Genomic DNA, 22,073 nt, shown 5'->3' with positions numbered 1-22,073 from the left:
AATATTTTTTTCAGAAACCATCTTAAGTAAACTGATTTAAACAAGTTCATCAACAGTAGTAGACAAGAAAACATGGTTATTATACAATAGAGTTCTAAATTTGGTGTTTAAAATAAGGACTTCTGTCTATCATTTCATGAAGGTGAAGAACAGGACCTGTGCTGGCTAAACAGGTACTCTAACACTTCAGTCATGTCTACAGCCCCCTTTTTATTAGTCATTTTTCAGGATGGGTCTCACTTTATGCTCAGGTCAACTGGATCTATGATCCTCCATTCTTCCCACTTATGCTTCCCTATGGCCCTGGGGATTACAGGTATATTCCACAGCATTTCACCGTTCTCCCACAGCTGGGATAACAGGTGCATGCCATCCTCCCCAGCCATTGAGCGAGATGGGGGTCTCAGGAAACTTCATGCACAGATTGGCCTGACGCTCACAATTCTCCAATCCTGACCTCCCAAGGAATTATTATTATGGGCTTGGGCCACTGTACTCAAAACATGATCGTAAAGACCTATGATTTTATAAGGATGTATGTCTTATCGATAAGCCACAAAAATTCTTAATCATAATTGTATTTCACATTAACATAAAAATCCTTACTATTCAGCAACACAGAAGTATATGCAATCATACTAACTTATCTATAAACAAGCTTTCCTTTGAATATACTTAAGAATACCTGAAGTGCAAAGACTGAATTAGACTCTAAAGTTTTGTAACCTGATAGCTATAACACAATTAACTGAATTACTTTATTAACCAAGCTATGTGCATGTTTTATTTTAAATAAAGTAAATTGGTGATGGGAGATAGAAATCTCAAAGGAAAAATTTAAAAACAATAATCCTTTCAACTTTACTGTAAGGGGAAAAATCATCATTTAGTTTTTCATCGTGAGCTAAATTTCTCATCCAATTCTACACAAACAAAATAAGGAAATAGTTTTTATTATGATGAATGTATTTTACAGGAAATGAATAAAGTGAAGAATAAAGTGAAGTATGTCTAGGATTTTGGAAACATGAAGATAAAAATTAAAAATGAAAAGAATTTTAATAAACTGGTTCTGAAAAAAGTCTTTGAATGTTATTACATACTAGGGACTTCTCAAAGTACTTGACATATAATTCACATGAAAAAAACTATAGCATTCATTCATTTTTGTGACCCCTATGCATGTGTTCCACGATAGACAGACATGTGATCAAATTTTCCCAATGCCTTACAGAAGAGTATAGTTGACAGAGAAGATTTTAGAACTCAAGCAATCTAGCTTTTAGGTCTAAAAGCAAAACCATAGCATCATACATCATCCAATGATAAACTTGAAGCTAAAAGGAGTTGCTTACAAACAAACATACATATTTCTGTTCTCCAGAACACTCAGTGACAAAATCATAGTTACAGTATACAGAGCAAAAGTTTACCATTCTTTTTCTTTTATTTTAGTGTTACTATCCTAATACTTGTTTCTTTTATAGGATATTTAAATTTTTTTATTTCCATGGCTTAATATGTTATTCTCTATTTGTTTGGTGTTTGATCTGTTCCCTGACTTGAGTGAAGTTCACTAAAGAATAGATACTGTGTTATTTCTGTTCATTATTGTAAACTGACTGCTTAAAATGTATCTGTCATGTATTAGGTGTTGTATATTTGAATAAGCAATCCATTTTCCATCATAGTTCTTATTTAGAAGCAAACTTTTGCTAAAATATTTCATCAACATTGGAAGTGGGAAAGGACACCTGTTAGACCCGGATTGAAAGTTTGAATGATTGGTTCTCAGTGAAGTAACAAAGCACAGGTAAAGAATGAACCTGAAGAAAGCAATGATTCTGTGCACACCAAAACTTTTGAAGAGTAAGCAGATCTCAAATAAAACATCCACCACTAGTTTCCTGAGAATAATTGATTGCAAGATAATTTTTGGGGTTCTACAAATACCACCAGCGTGATATGTGAAAGAAAATCTACTTATAGATTTCTCTGTAGGCGAAACATCGTGAGCTGATACTAGATACTTTAATAGAAATAGAGATGTGTGGAACAAGCATAAAAGAAAATCTATTCCTTAAAGAGAATCATCAGACTCAGAATAACAGCTACCACTAGAGAGAGAAGATTGGCCAGTAGGGATGTACTGAGAGAACTGGATGCATTTCTCATCTTATAAAGCTGATCCTAGTCAATTCTGGCAATCAGGATTCGATGACAGTGGTTTTTGAATAAGCCATATTATTCCCTGTACTTTTCTGCATGTCTGAAATACTTCACAGGAAAAACAAATAAATGTATAAATAGTTACAAGAAGAGTTTTAAATTGACTCACAAAAAAAGCATCCTTCACTGAGTAATGCAGTAGACAATAATAGTAAAAATTCGTTTTTCTTTTTTTCTTTCCTTTTTATTGTTATTGTAAGTATGATATACAGAAGGACTACAGTTACATAGTCAGGTAATGAGAACATTTCTTTTTGAACAGTGCCACCTCTTCCCTCATTTTCTCCCAGTTTTCCCTTCCTGATCCCTCCTCCACAAGTGGTAGAGTTAATTTTCAACATAGTGTCTAGTATCACTACTGAATGTGTTCAGCCTTAGTAAATAATTTCTGTGCTCCCTCTTACCCTCTCCAAAGCAGATAAACGTACATACAGAAATCAATAAAAGCAACAAAGGAGAGAGGAAAAAAGTAAAATAACAAATGAAAAACCCTATCACTCCCATTTCCTGGAGTTCATTTTGATGAACATCAGGCTATAAGATCATATGCACACAACTATTGAGCCCTTGTGATCCTCTCCTAAAAACATCCTCCTTTGATCTCACTGTGTGATTGTCTAGAGTACTGTATAAGTTATCTGATGGAAGTATGAAAATCCATGTGTATCTATACCACATTTTCTTGATCCTTTCATCCAATGAGGAGTGTCTGGGCTGTTTCCAAAATAGAATGCTGCTACACTGTTGGTGGCAATGCAAACTTGTTCAACAACTCTGGAAAGCAGCATGAAGGTTCCTCAAAAGACTAAACATAGAACTTCCCTGTGATCCAGTAAGCCCACTCCTGGGATTTTATCCAATAGAGCAAAAACAAGGCCACACTAAAGGTACTAGCACAACCATGTTCATTGCAGCATTGTTTACCATAGGCAAGATATGGGAACAACCCAATAAAAATTTCTTAATAGAAATTTTTTGCAACTCTGTAAAGAAGAAAATAAAATAGACAGCTAATATTTCTAATTCCATAAGATGCATTAAAATATTCAAGAACCAAAAGTTTTCTGTCTATATAGAAAGCAAAAATTATTTAAAAATAGTACTTCAATAATGAGAAGACAGTATAGCCATGTTAACAGAAGCATCCTGGAGGAAGATGACTGGATAACTATTCTATTGTGATTTCAAAAGGTGGGAAGGCTATAAAGTGCAAGGGAGAATATTTTTTGCAAAGAAGTCTTTATGTACAAAATCAAGACTCAAACAATTAGGTTTGATTCATAAACATGGCTGATATATGCAAAGTGTGAGGCTTCAGACTAAAAAAAATGGTAGACATTATATCAAAAGATACTAACACTCCCTAATTATTAGACTATAATCTTTAGATTCAAAACAACAGAAGATTCTTTGAAGGACACTGAGTTGAAAAATATTCTGGCCAAAATTAGGTTATAAATGTTAAAGTTACATTTTATAAATAAACTCAAATGAGACTATGATAGATTGTTCACTATGAAAGATGTGAAGACAAGGAAAAAAAATAAGAAAAGAAAAAGAAAAAGAAAAAAAGAAAAAAAAGAAAAAAAAAAAAAGAAAAAGAAATCACGGCAAAAGCCAGATTGGATTTTTAAGATAATATTACTGAAATGAATCTATCCATGTGATTATTAGATTATTTTTAGAGGATGAGATGAATAATTTCACTAGAACTATGTACATATAAACTGAATGAAAGAAAGTTGCAATGTGAATGAATAGTGAGAACATAAAGTGTATAGCCAATACAATTTTAAAAATTCTTTTAAAATTATTTTTGTTATCTTTAAGTAATTGTACAAAGAAGTTGCCATTTAACAAAGCAGCTTATGGATACAATTTATCTTGATCAAAATTTCTGATGACCTCATAAATAGCATGCCTGTAATAGGTAATATGATATATAGTAGCAATCAAATTTCCAAACAAAAATCTCTAATATTTGGCCAGTTGCAGTTTTTCCCTCCCACAAATGATTGATGAATATTATATATGCCTGTTACTTATGCCAAGTCCTATAGCATACAATCCACTTCTAAATTTATTTTCCCCAGATAGCCACAATAGGATATCCAAGGTTACAAAATATAAAATTATGTTTAAAGGATAAAATATAAAAGCCTATAAATATTTCAGAGTTTTTTCATTATCAAGTGCCTTGCCAATGCATATTTATTGCCTGATGTGGTCAGTAACTATGTTACCCTAGAAATAGAAAATACCTTGCCTAGATAAACCCAATCTCTCCTACTTCAGTGATGTTTAATCTAGAGATAGTAACTTTGTCCCAAGACATATGCAATTGAACTAAAGAGTTTCTAAGTCCAAAATTATCTGTGTATCTTTTCTAAAAAAAAACTTATTCTGATACATCTATTTTTATTTCATTATCTGATCTTTAATAATGCTATGAGTAGCAAAAATGGAGAGATTACATTTTCCAATACTTTTACCATTTATGAGCATGGAAATACCTTTAGTATTGCAGTCTCTAGGGGAACCAACCACAACAGACTTGAAGATAACTGATTTTTCCATGGTACGTAAGGATAGGATTGAAGACCTTGTGGAGATCATTCTTTCTTCTAAATTCCTATATACAGAATTTTTTTAGAATGTGTTCTGCTGCTGTAATTTTCTATTCATAATCTCTCTCACATATGAAAAAAAAAGCCAGAAGTGGAGCTATGCCTCAAGTGGTAGAGTGCTAGCCTTGAGCTGAAAAGCTGAGGGACAGTGCCCAGGCCCAGAGTTCAAGCCCCATGACTGACAAAAAAATAAAAAGAAAAAATAAAGAAAAAATAAAAACAATAACAAAGAAAAATGTCTTGTGTCCATGTCTTGGATTCATTTCACTTAGTCATTTTATATGGTCGTGTGTACATAGGTCTATTGAGCTATTCTGCTCACTGCTAAGATTATCCTAGATGTATACCAATTAATACAAATAAGGGAAACCATGGAACTTACGTTTCTTTGGGTCTGGCTTACTTCACTTAATATGATTTTTTCCAACTCATTTCATTAGGTTTTATGTTTTAACTATTCTCTCTCTCTTTCTCTCTTTGTCTCTCTGAATCCATGTTCATTTGTATATGGTGCTTGCACTTTATTCTCTATCTCTACTAATATAATAAGCCACAACTGAACATTGCAATTCAAACTGCATTTTCCCTCCATCTCCATACTTCAGTTCTTCGTTATCTTGTTCCTCCCCATGACTGCTTTTCATTGGGAATATAGCCTCTAACATCTCCTGTAATTCATGTACATTGTTTAAGACAAAAATTAAGGAAAGTAGAAATTGTGGCATTTGGGGAGCTAACTGATATATTACAGACAGAATCATAAGAGGATCAGAATAAATATTTTAAAGAACTCAGCTATTGAGTCTGATTTATTTTGGAACAGTGAGTGTAAAAAATAGAAATGCTTTACTTTAACTTATTCAACCTGTAAGATATAAAGGATGTTTTATAGGAAATTTAGAATGTGTTCTGAGACATCTTAATATGTTTTACTGGTTTAGAGAAACACATTAGAGAACATTAAGGTTTGGATTCTTTGCTTCTTACAGTACTAGAGATTTAACTCAGTCTCATGTTTGTTAGAAAATTCAACCACTTGAGCCAGACCCAGTCTTTTTGCTCTTTCTTATTTTGTTTTCTTTTGTTTTTCAGATAGATTCTCATGCTAAATTGGCCTGAGTTGGCCTAGAGCCATTGTCCTCCTACACTCCATTTCCCAAATACCCAATATTATAGGTATGTACCAATGTGCCAACAGAGTATTCATTTTTGCCCAAATAAAAGAAGCTGTGAGGTCAACATCTCAAGATAGAAAATAATTGGATTCCATGAAATTGTGAACTACAGTGCAGTAAGAAAACAGAAGAATAGGATTGCAGCGAGATCATGCATTTTTCATAATTGTGCAGTCTTGGATAACTGCTTACTTGAATATAACTCTACCTCCCTTATAGAAATTAAATGGTTAATTTATATGAAATTGCTTATGGCAAGCATATGAAAGGAAATAGAAACGCATTTACTTTTTATTGTACGTATTTTAAACTGGAGAATTCTAAGGTGTGAACACATACTAGAGAGGAATTCATTCCATTAAACAATAACTGCAAAAATTACATAACTTCTACAAACCTTGGTTTCTTCTTCTCTGAAGCAACAAGAATAGCAGGAACTACCTCACAGGATCTGTGTGAAAATATAGGCAATTAAGGAAAATATCTGATGGTAAACAATTAGATCAGAATACTGATCAAAAGAAAAAAATTTAAAAATAAGAGGCAAAATTGAAGGAATACATTTTAAAAAGTGATCTAAGAGATTAGACCTAGAAATTAGACCTAGGAAATTAGATTAGTAAAGAAGAAGGTAGAAGATCTGAAAGTAAAAAAGAATGAATGCATCCAAAAGATTGAGTAGATGTGTTATAAAGACAATTCACACTTCTATGAAGAAGGTTGCACAGTTCAAAGTTCTAATCAGGTAATCCAGGACCTGGAAAACATTCTGGATTCAGAGATCTGAATGTTTAAGCAGAAGACTCTTTGGCAGAGGAAGGGATTTGTGCAGATGCTAACCTGGGAGTGAACTTGAAAATGCAAGAATGACTTTGAAGAAATCTTGGCAAGATGGATTTTGAAGAGAAAGAAGAGTCTAGCAAAATGGCAAGAAAGAGTAAGAGAGATCTCTTGGGTTTTCTTACTTAAGGGAAAAGATAGTTGCATATCTAGCAATGCAAATAAATAGTGGTGAAGCAAAATAGGAAAGGCTGAACATGTAAAAGGAGAAAAAATATATCAGTAACAAACCTAGCCTCTTGCATAACCACTTGGGATATCCATCAAAAGGATTAGTAATAGATATCTGGAGGGAAGGAAGAAGAGGAAAATACCACTGATTAGAATAAGAAGCAGTAGAAAGAAATAAACACACACTTCTATAGTTAATTGACTTTAAGGTAATGTGCCAAGAATGAACAATGGTGAAAGAAGTTGATTTAAACAAGTACATTTGACAAACTGACAATTCACAGGCAGATTATGAAATTATGCTTTATTATACAGCAAACAACTCAAACTAGTTTTAAGATTTAAATACAATCCTGAAATTGTTAAATAATTAAGAAAAGAACGCAGGTAAAAGCTAAAGGGCACTGATCTAAACAAAGATTTCTTATTTGTGATCTCAAAACATAAACAACAAAAGCAAAATTAAAATGCATCACAAAGTGGTCTAAAAGCAATTAAAAGAATCAATTAATATTGAAGACATGATCACAGAATAGCAGAAAGTATTTGCAAATTTTTAATTAGATAAAGGGATTGTTTTAAAACTCAAATGGTGTAATTCCTTAGAAAGGCTAACATACAATTCAACCAAATAAGCACTGGGAAATGGGTTCTAGAAATGGACTGAGCAGGAAATGAGGAGAGGCTTGTGTAAATACATGAAAAGAGGAAGAGGGGAGAATGTAGTCATAAAAGACATGTGTATCCTACAAAATTAAGAAAACTGAGGGGGAAGCGTGTGGTTGGAAAGGATGAAGAGAATGACAAAAGAGGTGACATTGATCAAGATATATTGCATTCTTAAACTGCTTTGTTAACTGGCAACTCCATAATATAACTACTTAAAGATAATTTTAAAAGACAACTAAATAACATGAAAATACATAATCCTATGTAAAATTGAGCCAAGGACCTGAATAGATATTTCTCAATATCTATTGATTGGCTACAAATGGCCAACAGATATATTACAAAAATTAAATTAAACACCATTAAGCATCTGGGAATTGCAAACCAAAACACTCAATCAGCTATCCCCTCTTAATGCTGAAAATATAAAGATATGATATAGCATATGCCTTAAATGTCTGAAGTCTTGCCTAGTAAACACAGGCCCTGAGTTCCAACTTGAGTACTGAGTAAATAAATGAATAAATACTTAGTTATTCATACCTGTTCATTTGGTTATGTATTATCATAAAGTTGAAAAATAAAATGTTTTGAAAAATACGTTTATGTCAAGCACTAAGAATGGGGGGGGGTGACAATACTCAACAAGAAATGTACTCATTACCTTTCTCATGTAACTGTAACCCTTTGTACAACATCTTTACAATAAAATAAAATGTAAAATAAGGATACAGGTTGACCCATTGTAACAATTAGATGTACAAGATACTATGTTGAAAATGAACTTCACAATTTAGGGGGAAAAAGGAGGAATTGGGGATATGGGAGGGGAAGAGATAGTAGGGGAAAAACAAAGGAGTGGGTAGCAATGTTCAATAGGAAATGTACTAATTTACCACACTCCTTGATGTAACCTCTCTGTTCAGCATCTTTACAATAAAATAAAATTTAAAAAAAATCTTCCTGAAAAAAAAAGAATTTCTATTTTTGCGGATACAATATACCTTTTTTCTCATTATAATAAATAATGATTTCAAGTCAAAGTGTGATAGTTTAAAAGTTGCATTAACAAAGTTCTAAGTATTATATATAACTAGAAGACCTCTATGGCCTCTGTTTTCAGTCCCAGGTCCATGATTCCTTGACATTCTTCTCCATGGAGAAGTGTTCTAGTTATTTCCTACCTGAGGGATTTCTCTGTGCAGAGCAGACTGCGAAGGCATAAACAAAGTTTTTACTATTTGGAGCAATAATCAAGAAGGAACTGATGGACAAAAAGATAACTCAGCTTTCTCTCTTCCTAAGCGGAGACAACTCTAAAGCATGCTGCACACCATTTCTTGGTCTTCTCCATATCTTCAGTAATACTGTGGTCATTACTGTGCCTTGGTTTTTGCCCCTTCTGGGGTTCACTTCACCCCCTCTCTGCTAAGGCTTGACAGTACTCTTCATGTCTGACTTTGCAGTATAAAAAAATAAAACTAAATTCAAATCTCACTCACATATTCTAAGCAAAATGACCATATTTACTGATACAGAAAAGAAACTAATTAAATCTACTCGAGCTAACCAACCAAACAATAAGCTGTACTCTTCAGTCCTATCACTTAAATCTTAACAGTGATGTGAGTAAGGCAAAGATTTACAATGCTAAGGCTAAATCAAATTGCAGATGTCATTCCTTCAAGCAGATGATGGTGCTAATAATTCTTTTCCTCATTTATCATAACTAGAAGAGCCTGTGTATATTTCAAGAAGTTAGTCATCATTGTGTGTTGCATTATTCTACACTTACAACAAAGAGAGTTTGCTTCCTAAAATAATTCTTACTACACCTACAAGCGCCATTTTTATCAGTCATTTTCATTAAAGTAACAGTTCTTATTAAAGAAAGGACTTTTGTGAATTTGGTAGTTTGTTGTTCCTTACTAGAAGTTGAAAATATTAAATTTGATAATAAAACCCTCTGTCTTTCAACCACAAAGGGATTGCACATATCTGATAGAATGACTCCAACAATACACTGTTCATTTCAATGGTCCACAAAGTGCCCATAAAGCCAAGAAGAATTTTGAAATATAATAAAATTCAACAGATATTTTGTTTTAGTAGCATCATTTGTATTGATATTACAAAGATGTTTGTTTAAATATATTATGATGATTTGGAAAATAAAATATCAATGCATGTGGAATTTCATGAATTCCACAGAAGATTCTTTTTGTACATATTTTTATTCTAAAGTTACTGTACAAAGAAGTTACACATACATGAGTAAGGAAGGTACATTTCCTAATGAGCATTGTTACCTCCTCCTCTGTTTTTCCCCTACCATCCTTCCCTCCCTGCCTTAGTGCTTTTAAAAAATATTTTATTTGCATGTTTTCTGTTTTAGTTTTGAATCTTTTGCTTGATTTTAAAAATAGCATGTTTGGAACCCTGAAAAGATCTGTATATCTACTTTTAAAGGTTCTATTCAGAAGAGCATTAATGAACAAACAAACAAAAAATCGCAAGAAAAGTTACTGAAATAAGAGCCAAAAAAGTGATTCTTCCTGTTTAGTGATAGATAGCATGATCTTATGGGTAGAAAACGTTTTTAAAACCCATTAAACAAACAAAGAGCTGACAAGTTCAGAAATGTTACATATTGGAAATCAATAAAAAAAATCAGTAATATTTTTACTCACCAACAATAGCTACCAGAGTGACAGTCAAATGACTTTCATTAAAAGGCTTCTAAGAACACACAATGGGGAAAGAACAGCTTCTTCAATAATTATAAATGAGAAATCTGACTGCCTTCATGAAGAAGAATGATATTAAAATGTTAAATGAAACATTTGAAGGTATCAAATGACTTAAATAAAACAGGAAAAGAAATACTTGGTGTTGATCTGGGAAGTGATTTACTGCATAGGATTCTAAAAGCACAGCCAACTTCTGCACAGCAAATGAAAACAATTAACAGTAAAGAGACAATTGCAGAATGAGAGAAGATACTTGCAAATTATACATGGAACAGTTCCTACTAATCAAACAAAAAGAAGGTAAAATACAGAGTATACATTTTTTCAAAGTAATATATAAGCTGTGTGCTGGTGGCTCAATCCTGTAATCCTGTCTACTCAGAAGGTAGACATATGAAGATCATGGTTCGAACCCAGCATGGGCAGAAAAGTCCCAGTGAGATGCTTGTCTCCAATAAACCACTCAGAACCCGGAAGTGTTGCTGTGGCTCAAGTGGCAGAGAGCTAGCCTTGAGCACAAAGTGGCTCTGGTCCTGAGTCCAAGCACCACAATTGACAAAAGAGAAAGGAATACATACATACATACATACACACATATGTCTATGTGTGTATGTATATATATAAATACATAAATATATACATACATATACTTATACATGTATAAGTTGTATATTTATATAGGTATATTTATATAGGTATTATATTAGATAATATATTACAATATTATGTTATATATAATATTATATTATTATTTGTATTATGTTTATATATTTATATGTATATAAATATATATATTTGTATATATAAATATATGCATACATACACACATATATGTGTGTGTATGTATATATATATATATATATATATATATATATATATATATATAAATGGCCAACTACTTAACAGGTACACAAAAGAATGTTCAACATCCCAAATCATTTAGGAAATACAAAAACGAGAGTGACGACATACTTCCACACACCTGTTAGAATGGCTATTGCTAAGAGCATAACAGAAAAAATAAATATAAGCAAGAAATAGAGAAAAGAGAATCACTGCACACTATTGGATGGAATATAAATTAATACAGCAGTTTTGCAAAATAATATAGAAATTGCTGAAGAAAGTAAAAAAATTACAATCAAACAACATTCCCAGTATAGTATGCTACAAAATTATTCAGAGTGGATGCTAAATGTTCTCACCACAAAGAAATCCTAAGTGCATTAGGGACTGATTGGCTAATTGCCTCATTTCCTCATTCCACAATACACACACTGGAACACTACAGCATGCCCTTAAAACACCTTTGATTGTTATACGTCAAGGCTCTGTGGAAGGGGAACTCCTCTATATGACTACTTAAAGTTCAGAATAAATTTTGAAGAAAAAACATGTACACCTAGAAAAAGAAAATATTTCCTCTATTGCAGACAATATGCAAAATCTTGAAAGGTAAAATTAAAGACATCTGATCACATCCGTTATTCATGGAGGTGGACAAATGACTGAATTCAAAATACATGCAGAAAGTATAAAGATTTTCTCTGCTTCTTACAACTATTGCATCAGTAGATGTGCTGTTCTTTGTCTGATTTGCAATGTCCTCCTCCAATACGTAAAGATTCAGCTTAATCCAAAGAGGGAGCTGAAGTCATTCTCCTGTTGCAGCCCTCCAGAATGGAAATCTACCAGGACAGGGGAAGGCTGGGACCTATTGGTTTGCATTGATTGAGTAGGACCAATTTGGTTCAATTAACAAAAGTCTATTCAGAGCTTACTAAGTACTACTCAGAGATGGTCCACGAGGGAGAGAATATTTCCAAAGGGAAGCTGTATGTGTCACTATACACTAATTACATCCCTAAAGGTAGAAACAACTAATTGCTGGCTCAGTCCAGGCCTCTGAAAAGAGAAAGAATTATAGATCTCTACCAAAGTACTACTTTGATTATAAGTGAGATTCTCCAGGAGGGAGAGGAGAGATGGTGCCTATTTCAAGATTTTCAAGAGGGCATGCAAAGCACTGGGGTATGCTAGAACATTGAGTCCAAAGTTCCATCAAAGGACCAGCTATCACACATCAAGTACAACTGTGTTTGTTAGTAATTTGTAGTTTATTAGTCCCAAACCTAAAATCTCATGCTGTTCTCATCAGGCACTAATATAAAACAGCTTATTGGCTGAATGCTGAGGATATAAACTGTGTCTATAAAAATTTATATCTTAGTCCCAGGGTTTAAATTAATAAGAAATGATTCTGATAGCCAAAATAAAAATAAAACATATTTTCTGATAAAAATGGTTTTGTTAAACAACATATATTGCAGATTCTTAAATGCCTTCAGAAACACAATATTACTGATAGAAGAGATTGAAGGATATATAAGCCTAAGTACAGAATTTATTTTCATAAATTCTCCAAATGCTACTATTGACTGCCATATTTTTGTTCAGCTTGCAAAAGAACATTTCTCTCTTTACTCTTTGGTAGAAAGGAAATATTTATATGTAATTAAAATTATCACTAAAATACAACTCAAACTGCTTTAAATGCATATGTACAAAAGTTTTTGTACATATTTAAAAGTATGCCTACTATATCTCTAGTGTAGGGAAAAGGCAATCTCATCAAAGCAGGGTTGAAACTTTTAGCATCAATTTTATTTTATTTATTTTTTTTATTTTTTGGGTCCGGTCGTGGGGCCTGAACTCTGGGCCTGGGCACTGTCCCTCAGCTCTTCAGCTCCAGGCTAGTGCTCTACCACTTGAGCCACAGTGCCACTTCCAGCTTTTTTTTCTTTTTACTTATGTGGTGCTGAGGAATAGAACCCAGGGCCTCAGGCATGCAAGGCAAGCGCTCTACCCATGAGCCACCTTCCCAGCCCCTAACATCAATTTTAATCTTTGGTTGGTTTGTTCATTAGTTCTGAGAACTGAATCCAAGAATTCATACATGCAAAGCATGTACCACTGAGTTACACATACAAGCCTCACAATCTATTTCATTCATTTCAATCTATTTCATTCATTTTCATCAGGTTATTTTAAGATCTATATCTTAAAGTTTCTTTTATTCTTCTTCCTTATAAGCAAAAGGGCCTCTAAAGTGGTCTTTTTAATGTGTTCCTGCTCTTTTCTTAACTATCTCTTACATTACCCTCTATGATGCTACCAAAGGATTCTAACATATATGTAAACCTTGAGAAATTTCTCCCCTGATTAAAAAAAAAATTCTTGAAGACTCATCCTTGTTCAAAACAATTCTTAGAGTTCTTGGCATGAGACCTTTTTGACATTTCTATCCACCCTCACATACTGATCCAAACCATTCTGTGTCATGTATCTTGTTACACCAAACTCTGCACAAGTCTACTCCATCCAGTTATGTTTTCCTACTTACTGCTCCTTCTCTAAAATTTGCTCTTTACTTAAACATTGTTCTCAAAAGTTCCTGCTCAAATAACACTCCATCTACAAAGTTACACTTGATATTTCTGGGATATATAATTAGTCTTTCTGTGAGTTCCAAGAAATTTTTGTTTGCATTTTTTAGCTACTTCAAGTAAAATAATAAAATCAACATGGCAACTTTTGAGGCACATAACGTTATTAAAAGGTCATGTGCTCTACAATCTATTCAGTGCACAAAGACTCTTAAGACTCCATCTGTATAAGTAATATATTATTAATAACCACAGAATTATATACACAACATTCTAAGAAAAAATTACTTTATTTTATACTATTTTCTATTTTCTACACTTGTCTTAGAAACATAATTTTAGATGTGAAATTTGTTTTGATTTTCTTCTTGTTCGATAGCAAATTATAACCCAGCATAAGTTCATACCAACACTTAAATATGTCAGAAATCAAAGCATTATTTGTATATCCATGAATAATCTGACATTGATTACAGGTAGAAAAATCATTAGGATGTCAAATGGATAAATGACATCAGTCTTCCTTGGAGAACAATTGAAAGTAGAATTCTACTCTTAGATGTTGACAAAAAGTAGGTTTTAGATCATGTTTTGCTTCAAATTAGAATTCCCTCTTCGCATTCAACAGTCACACATTTTTCATCTACAATATTCCAAAATTAAATGCAGTCAGAGTTTTGTTGATAATATTTTAAGCTATTCTCTCTTTTCCCTGCATCTTCTAGATCAGCTTCAGAGACTCTGTGCTTACAGCACAGGGCTTATTGATATTCTACTCTGATGATAGTATAACTTTCTTCTTCACAAATTTAGCTTAAAGTGTTATAAAAGGCAAAAAGAAACCTAGTAAAATAATTAACTTTATCACATCTCACATGATTCACTTCCTGAAGCTATGCATATTAGAAAATATTATGATTTCTCTATTGCTAATATATAATTAGGAACGTTTAGAAACTTAAGAGTTGCAGCCCTTAGTGCTTGTTATATCTGCTGAATTCCCAATGTGAGATAATGAAAGGAACTTACCACATGCTAAGCATTTACTGCATTCATGGATTAGGTTGTTTTAGAGTTGAACCAAATTTATCATTAACATCATCTTTCTGAGCTAAGTATTATTATATTTATCTTTTCCTTTGTTTATATTCAAAAGATAATAAGAAACAGAGGTACACTGAAACACTTTTTCTCTGATCAAACTAGTTCTTAATTTAAAAACTTTTTGCTTAGTAAGGATTTTTTTGTTTCTTACTGCCTTCAAATAGTTATACAAAGGAGTTTCAATTGAACACATTTGCTTATACGTACAATGAATCTGATAAAATGTTATTCTAAACTGATAAAATGTTATTCTAAAGCATAACTAGAGGCTAGAGATAGAGCTCAGCAGTAGATATAGGCCAGCATGCTTGGGTCCTTATGTTAATTCATCAGCACTGAAAAAAAAATCAAAGAAAGTAAGTAGCCAGTCCAAGGACAACTCAATTAGCTTAACACTTTTATCTTACGTAGTGCCACTATAATCAAATATGTATTTACTACAAACTCATCATGAGACATCCTCATATTATATATTTTAGAAATCCCATATTCAAGTAACAAATTGCACAAAAGTTATTTCAACTTTTCATCGTATCATATCTACATTTTATAGGTGGTCTACAGATATCACATCTAGCTGTGTCTTGTCATATCTGTCACATATATTTTAATTTTGGTTTTGAATGTCTCAAATTTAAATAAAAGATATTATTATACCCTAAACATTCAAAGAGACCTCAGTGTAGAAAAACAGCGAAACAGATAAATGGATTTTCTTTCTTGCTTCCTTCTCTACTTTCTTCTTCAAAGCAAAAGCTTATCAAATGCCTGCTGTGACACTATTTAATATGCTTAGATGATAGGCTATGTGTGAACAGGAAATGAAGAACAAAGCATGTGACCCCTGATGGTCTAGGAACAAAGAGAAAATAGTAAATCTATTTTTGCCCAAAACGTAGCTAGTAATACCAAACTTAACACAAATACAAAAGTGTGATGTGGGGAGAAATGCTAACTAAGGAGAGAGATGATAAGTAAGTTCTGAACATAAATCTGGAGAGTGAAAGATTTCGAGAGATACTTCCCAGGCCACCCTTCAAGGCACAAGGCATGCTTTGATTTCACTTATTTTATAAATGGTATTGCAAGCATGCATTTAAGTTTACAATTCAAAGAGGAGATAGAAGGAAACAAAAAAAGATCAAGAATGGAGGGGCAGGGGAAAAAAGAAAGAATGAGAGAGAGATTGAGAAAGACACCACAAGAAACAAAGACAGAAAAAAAGCACACAATTAATTGCAATTAATAGTAATATTTACCACAGCTCTCTTTGATGAAATTGAGTGGATTTCAAGTTTTACTTAGGTACAAAAGCTAATGAAATAGATTTCTTACCAACTAAGTCACTCAAGTAAGTACACAAATTAGCAATAAGAGGTCTTTGATAAATATAGACTTCTGCATACAAGAAAGAAATGAGAGAATTAAAAAATGATGAAATAAAATTAATATAATTCTTTGATGGTCTTTTCAAATTCTTTTGGAGGCCACATCTAGACTTGATTATGAAATGTTCATTTTGATTTAAGTAAATTCTCAAATTCAGCATTCTTTGCAAACTGCGATCTAATTTCACTTTTTTCTAACTCTGTATGCAAATTTTTCTATCTGTTCTTTAGAAAAATTACACATTTTTATTTTTAAATACCTCTGTTAGAAGAATGTAGGGAGACAGGAAATTTACATTTTATAAACAAAATTTTATATCAGAATATTTTATGATATATAAATGGGTAATATCATTCAACATTAATACATGAAAAGCTCAACTTCCAAGGAAAAAAAATGAACTAAGTTTTTTTTTATTTTGAAAATACCACACAGAGGGGTTACAATTACATGAGCAAGGTAATGAGTATATTTCTTTTTTTTATTGTGAAAATACTGTACAGAGGGGTTACAATTACATGGGCAAGATAATGAGTACATTTCTTATCAAGCATTGTAGCCTCCTCCTTTGTTTCCCCTTCCCATCCCTTCCCAGCCTCCCCCCCGCCCCCGCCCCCAATCCTCCCCCCCCCCCACCAAAGTTGTAAAGTTCGTTTTCGACATGACAACTTGTACTTCTCATTGTTGCAACGGGTCCACCTCCTTACCTAAACGACTTGTTTTTCCCCTTTCCCACCACAAATTACATCGACATCAAATACAGTGAAAGCAGGGGTTATACTGTGGGGGAGGGACATACAAAGCAACAAAGAAATAATCTTATAAATGCGTTAGAAACAAATTCATGAAAGAAAAAAAAACATTTAAATACATATCTTAGGGTTCATTTTCCTAACTTCACCTTATCTGACCTTTTCTGCTTGACTCATACATATACTAGATATTGCAAAAAAGGGAAACCATGGGACCTATGTTTCTTTGGGCTTGGCTTACTTATTTCTTATCAAGCATTGTTGCCTCCTCCTTTGTTTCCCTTACCATCCCTGCTCTCCCTACCCCCCCGCAGCCCCTGCCAAAGTTGTCAAGTTCGTTTTTTTCCATATAACATCTTGTACATTTCATTGTTGCAATGGGTCCACCTGTATCCCTATTTAAATCACAGACTATTTTGAAATGAGATATTTCATTTACTCTCATTCTAAACTATATTATATTCTAAACCATGTGGTTTAAATTAGAGCTCCCCAATGACCCAGCAATCCCACTTTTGGGCATTTTCCCAAACTATCACAAAAAAGGGTATACTAAGGCTACCAGCACAACTATGTTTATCACAACATTGTTTACCATAGCTAAGATATGGAACCAACCCAGATGCTCCTCAGTAGATGAAGATCAAGAAAATGTGGTATGTATAAATGGAATTCTATGCTCAATCAGAAAGAATGATATCACCCCATTTGTTAGGAAATGGAAAGACTTGGAAAAAATTATATTAATCCAGGCCCAAAGGGTTCCCATGGTTTCCCTTATTTGCAATAACTAATACATGTGTAGGACAAGTAGAAGAGGCCAAAAGCTATGTACCTATGACCATATAAGATGATGTTAAACGAAATGAACCCCAAGATAGGGACACAAATCTCTTTTTTTTCTTTCTTACTATTGTTTCTAACATACTTATAATGTACCATGTGATTTTTTTTTTGTTGCTGCTCTGTATGTTCCTCCTCCATGGTATAACCCCTGTTTTCACTGTATTTGATGTTGGTGCCCTGAATCTTGTATATATACTTCTCTAATTTGGGGAGGGGAAGGGAAAAAACAAAATACTTAAACAAGGAGACAGGTTGACCCATTGTAACAATGAGATGTACAAAACACTGTGTTGAAAACCAACTTTACAACTTCAGCAGGGATGGAGGATAGTTGTGGAGGTGGGAGGGAAGAGATGGTAGGGGAAAATCAAAGGAGGAGCTCAATAGGAAATGCACTCATTACCTTGCTTATGTAACTATAACCCCTCTGTACATCATTTTACAATAAAAAACATACAAAAATAAATAAAATAAACTACAGTTTAAACTCTGTATTTTAGCCATATTTTTAATTTCTCAGAGATTATCATGTATAGAATAGTTTAATGTAAACATATCAGGTGACATTTGCATTGAATCTTATCCCTTTTCCATCTTAGTTTTGATACACTGTTATAAAGAGTTGGAATTTTTTCCCTAGTCTAAAATTCAGTTTCTGCTATGGCATGCTACAAAGTATTTGCCATATAAGCTAATAAATTGATATGATTACATTCTGTCAGGAAATTATTGCACCTGTTCACTCCTAATTGTTCTTTTTCCAACCATTCCTGGTAGTCTTTGTGTGTGTGTGTGTGTGTGTGTGTGTGTGTGTGTGTGTGTGTGTGTGTGTGTGTGTGTGCATGTGCACCCACACGTGCCAGTCCTAGAACGTGAATTCTGGTACTGAATTCTGTGCCTGAGCTTTCATGATCAAGGCTAGTGCTTCAGCACTTGAGCCACAGACCCACACCCAGCTTTTTGGTGGTTGATGGAAACGAGTTTCAGAGACTTTTCAGCTCCAGGTAGCTTCAAATTATATCTTAGCCTCCTGAGTAGCTAGGATTACAGGTATGAGCCACTGCACATGGTTGTCTTTTAAGCTAGTTTTATAAGACAGTTGCAGAATAAATCTCGTTCACAGATCAAAGGGATTCACTCCAGATTGCCTTCACTGAACTTAGAAAATGGAACTGTGAAGTTTTTGCTGTGTAGTTAGAATATCACTGTGAATAAGCCTTTGCATGCATTTTGTGCACTGAAAACCCAACCAGACAGTAGACTTCGTGACAGTTACAGCTAAATCAGCATGCTCCATTCGTGCCCAGACACCCTTCACCCACAACTACCCTGCTTAGAACTATGGCTCCGGACTCTATTTACAAATGTTGAGCCTCAACATTTTACATATATTTGTAACTCACAGATCATGAAAGGAAAAACACAGATATAGTAAGTAAGCTACATAATGTATTTTTCCTTTAGTGCCCCCCAGAAATAATAATGTTTGCTGCTCCTCTCAGTGTGAACGTTTTTATGTATCCCATCTGTAAATGTTCACAAGAATATAAATCCAATACAAAATTGAAATGCATCATTTCCTGAAAACATCACGGCGGTTCTCCTCAGTTTCTAAGGATATATCAGCCCATAGAGAGAAGAACAGAGATCCATTTTTGCCCTCAGTAGAAAAATTTTAGATAGACTTTTTGAGGATTTTTATTGAGTCAGGTAATCAGCCATTGTCCATTTCCATTGACTATCCAGTCTGTGTCTCCATGTGGTCAGAGAACAATGAGGCCATTTTCTGCAATCAAGAAGGCTGTCGGCATTCATATTGATTTTGGAGAGTGGTGTGGCAAAATGCCTCAATTAGACAATTTAATGGAGGATGAATAAGCCAGCTTAGATGGAGCTGCAAAGAAAAAGGAACACTGCCCTCCCATTCCCTTCCTTATCATCGGTCCATATGTCAGTGTTCTCCCTGAGAACCATTCCCATTGCCCCTCCATGGCTCCACTAATCCTTAGCAACAACTTCATATATACTGTCCCAAGAAGACAGAAGTGAGTACATGTGTGTTCATTGGTGTATAGAAAAGAAAAAGCTACAAGTTTTAAAATAAAAGTATCCACATTATAATCCTTCCAGATGCACACACATCCAACCCAACAGGAAAAAAGAACTCTCTGCACCTCCAGAACCATCCCAGCCCATACTGGCCTCTTATACCTCTACCTTTGCAATGCAACACTCCACCTTCATTGTCATACATAGAGTGGGCTTTATAAAGTATAAGAGAATCAGGAGGCTGAGATCTGAGGATTGCAGTGCAAAGCCAGCCCGGGAACAAAAGTCCGTGAGACTCTTATCTCCAATAAACCACCAGAAAACCAGAAGTGGCACTGTGACTCAAGTGGTAGAGCACTCGCCTTGAGCTGAACAGCTGAGGGACAGCGCCCAGGCCCAGTGTTCAAGCCCCACAACTGACAAAATGAAAGAAAGTAAGAAAGAAAGCCAGAAAGCAAGAAAGCAAGCAAGCAAGAAAGAAACAAAGGAAGGAAGGAAGGAAGGTAGGAAGGAAGGAAGGAAGGAAGGAAGGAAGGAAGGAAGGAAGGAAGGAAGGAAGGAAGGAAGGAAGGAAGGAAGGAAGGAAGGAAGGAAAGAAGGAAGGAAGGAAGGAAGCCAAATCAATACATGACTCCATGTCACTCTCCTCAACCTGGAAATGATTAAAATGTCCCAAGTGACTGGAATCATGCTCTCCATTGCAAGCCCAAATTCATCTCTTGCCAACCTTGCCTTCTACAAGGTGATCTCCTTTATCTAGAGCTGCTCTTATCATACTTACTCTGAGGAGACTAGACTGTCAGCCATTCCACTGTGCACATCGTCAGACTATTTTATTGTGACTTCCTGAACTCTTCAGTATTTATACAAATATGAATGTCTCAATGAAACTAATATAAACATCCCTAATAAATTGAAAAAGATCATGTTTCTCACAATTTCCCCCTATTCATTTCCTTACTGTCTAACATTCTCTACCTTAGGTTTATTTTATTTTTTTCAAAGCATCCATGTATATATTCCAAATAATTTACCTCTTTACTCTGTTCATTATTCTGTTCCATTTACTAAGGTGAAAATTCACAGTGGTAGAACCTTCTTTTGTTCCCTGATATATATATATATATATATATATATATATATATATATATATATATATATATCAATGGATTAGAACAATTGTCAACCAAATATTTTTACTGAGTCCATATTACATGTCAAAGTATTGCTAAGTATTTTGTCTATAATCTCTTTTCTCCTCCTATATATGCAAGTTCAGAAATTTCTTGGTAATTTCAGAAACTGATACTATCAACATTTTTATTGGTTCAGGATTATATAACAAGTAAGTGGCAGAGCCAGGACTGAAACTCCTATCCAACTCATAAAGCTTAGATTTAACTGCTGCCACGTGTTTAAAGTAGCAACTTGTCTCACTACAGGGTTCTACATAATCATCCTTCTCTGTTATGTATAAGAAGCTTTCTACACTGGGAGAAGCAGAAAGTAAATTATCAAGAGTTATGCTATTCCAGAGTGAAACCTCAATGTGGGGGAAAAGAATTCATAAGACACTAGTTCATAATTTCTATCAGGAAAGACACGTGAAACAGAAAACAAAGAAAAATTTTGTTTGCTGTTCTTTTTGTGCAGATCATCCTGCTTCTTGTCTCTCCTCTTCGGATTATTCCTAGGAATCACTAAGAATTGACCTCTGCTGTTGATCTCCAACTAACAGAAAACCCAGGTATGCACCGTGAGTAAAAAAAAAGAACAATGAGGTAATCGTTTTTAATCAGTGAAGCTATCTGTTTAGAATCATCTAAATCAACCTATGTCCTTGATCCTCAGTACATCTCTTTGGCTCCATTTGAATCCAGCAATAGTCTCAAAGACAATGTGCAGATCTGGCTCAGGGAAGCATGGGACTCTCACTTTCCCTGCTCTTGGTTCCAGTATATACCCTTGATGTTCTTCTGATCATAGCCTTATTTCAAGTAGGAGGTTGTCATCTAGTGGGGTAGGA

The 22,073-nt window shown here is 34.0% G+C and overlaps 1 protein-coding gene across 3 annotated transcripts in view; it reads right to left on the bottom strand.

The window, feature by feature from the left end:
• The window catches only part of Gabra2 (gamma-aminobutyric acid type A receptor subunit alpha2), a 123,137-nt gene that overhangs the window by 65,521 nt on the left and 35,543 nt on the right, over positions 1-22,073 (bottom strand). The gene's annotated exons all lie outside the window — the stretch shown is intronic.

Source organism: Dipodomys merriami, unplaced genomic scaffold (assembly GCF_024711535.1).
Source record: "Dipodomys merriami isolate MVZ:Mamm:240054 unplaced genomic scaffold, mDipMer1.0.p SCAF_9, whole genome shotgun sequence".
NCBI classification, from domain to species: domain Eukaryota; kingdom Metazoa; phylum Chordata; class Mammalia; order Rodentia; family Heteromyidae; genus Dipodomys; species Dipodomys merriami.
The sequence above is the reverse complement of the archived record's forward strand: the minus strand, read 5'-3'. Positions and strand labels throughout refer to the sequence as shown.